The sequence below is a fragment of the Theobroma umbraticum genome, unplaced genomic scaffold, assembly GCF_002168275.2.
Source record: "Theobroma umbraticum cultivar Fairchild unplaced genomic scaffold, ASM216827v3 scaffold_182.0, whole genome shotgun sequence".
NCBI classification, from domain to species: Eukaryota; Viridiplantae; Streptophyta; class Magnoliopsida; order Malvales; family Malvaceae; genus Theobroma; species Theobroma umbraticum.
In genome coordinates, this window is record NW_018397291.1 from 114,074 (window position 1) to 116,470 (window position 2,397).

Here is a 2,397-nt window from a genome sequence, read left to right on the forward strand (position 1 = left end):
TCTTTTCTTCTCATGTCCTCTACAGTTGCAAGCTTATTCTGATGCTGCTTGGGTAAGTTGTTTGATGGTGTGTGTTTATGGGATAATCTAATCATTTAAAAATAACATAAATTTAACAAATAGGAACAATTCCATAGACATTTATTTTGTATGAATAATAGGACAATCCGACACTTTTAGCACATCATTTTGACATTACATTATCAGAGTTACACTTTCGAACAAAACATGGACTTTCTGGGCCGAAAGAGGGAACGAGAACAACAAGTAGAATGGAATATATCAAGCAACAGGGGAGACTGTAGCCAAACAAATAAAGCGGCTGGCAAGAAAGCAAATGCAGAGACAAGAAGAGGAACCCACCTTAATCTATGATGATTATAACTATCACGGTAAGCTAGCAAAAAGGCTGCACTGAAAGCAACTATCATGGCCATCATAGAGATGAACAGCGTTGCGAGGCCAGCCATTAACTTTAATGGCAATGATATGAGAAAATCTTCCTCGGCGTAACGTGAAGTGAGGATGTACAAGAACATTAGCGTTGAGGTAATAGAAAAGGACAGTGCTACGGCTTCCGACACCGCGAAGACATGAAATAAAGTGTGGTTTATCAGAACGGGAGTTCCTTTCGTATTCTCATTGCCGCCCGGTGTGCTGAAGCCTGCGGAGTACACCACCGTAGTTATAAGTGTTGCGACAATCATACATGATTGAGATGTATCCCTCATCCATTTCTCGCCCCTCTCCAATAATCCTTGGTGCTGCCTGGAGAATAATTTTCGAGGGGTCAATCCTTTTAAACCTTTTTGTTCTCTATCGGAGGGTTGTACCACGCTCTTCACCTCCTACATGAAGAATAGTATTGTTACAAAGCAAAAAATGGTATGCAAACAAAAATTGAAAAAGCTTGAAAACAATCCAAGTTCTTATTACCGAATAGTCATCGAATTGACTAAAATTGTCAAACTAGCAAAATCTATTTAATAGACATAAATGCAAGTCAAGAGCTATATATATATATATATATATATATATATATATATATATAAAATAATAGAGACAAACCTAAACTAAAAATGCAAGTTTAAAAATGCAACCAATTAATAATAATAATAATAATTAACAACAACATCCAATCCTCAAGTAAATAGAATAAGAGATCTTAACTTGAAATTTCAAAATAGGATAGGAGAAGCTTATCTCTGTTTATCTTTCATGTGCCCTAAAAAGCTCAATGGGTCTCAATATTAGAAAAGAAAAAAGAAAATAACATTGAAAATTAGGTACTGAATTTTTTTTTGAAAATTTTAACTATTGAATTTATGATATGAATTATTTAGTATGCTATAGAAAATTAAATATTGACTAGATTTTTTTAAAAATATTTGTAAAAAATATAGTTTTATAATATTAATTTGAAATGAAGAGAGTAATATTTTGAAAGGCAAATTAGAATACCAAAAGTGATCTATTTTACACAAATAAATATAATATTAATTTTACAAAAGCCACTTAGAGGAGAAAAAATGACACCCTTTTTTGTATCAAAAGCTTCACATCTATATATTTTTCTTCCCATAAAATGTATTAAAATACAAAATTGCTTCATTTTGTGAGGCAAGAATCGCTTGGCATAATAAAGAACACAACGTTGAAAACAGAAAAGAAATGAGAATATTTACCTCAAACCACAATAACTCCCGTTGCATTTGTAAAGCGGCCCCTGATACCACGTCGAGTCGATGAGGCGATGGGATTTTAGCAGCAAGACGCAACATGTTATCCCAAACTACGCACTCGTCACTTGGTATTTTGTATGCCGCCACAACATCCTTAATCGACCCTATGCTTTATATCTGATTGAAGATATCCACATGACGATGCAAGACCGCGATGTGAAATATTGTTCGATTCTCGTAATCCGTCTCCCAGATTAACTCCGGATACAAGCGTAAAAGCTCAGCTAAGAACTCATGATTCCCAAACTCTGCTGCCTCAAACAACAGATTGAAGGGGACATCAATTTGTTGTTGAACATCCAAGTCTGCTCTGCTCAGAACATTTTCCCAGAGGCTTCTCACTAGTTTAAAGGCTGTGATGTCTTTGGACCCCGTACCTGAAATAAGATTTTGAAAAAGGAGTATAAATGGTCTGAGTTGAGTCCAGTTTTTCCTTCTTCCAACTGGATTTGGTTATATTATAAATAGAGAAAGTAAGGCTGCATATTAGAGAAGTAACATGAGCTAAGGAGCGTCTTCAATATCCCAGGGTTCTTGCTAGCAAATGCTGAAGGCTTTCGAGCCAACATATGTAACGCTGTCTGTCCATCTCTTTTACGAGCCACAGCTAGGTCGGGATATTTTGTTAGCAATTTGATGGCTATATCTGTAGAAG

General features: G+C 35.4%; 1 pseudogene; it reads right to left on the reverse strand.

The window, feature by feature from the left end:
* Nucleotides 1-209: 209 nt before the first annotated feature.
* The window catches only part of LOC110428745 (uncharacterized), a 45,883-nt pseudogene continuing 43,695 nt past the window's right edge, over nucleotides 210-2,397 (reverse strand).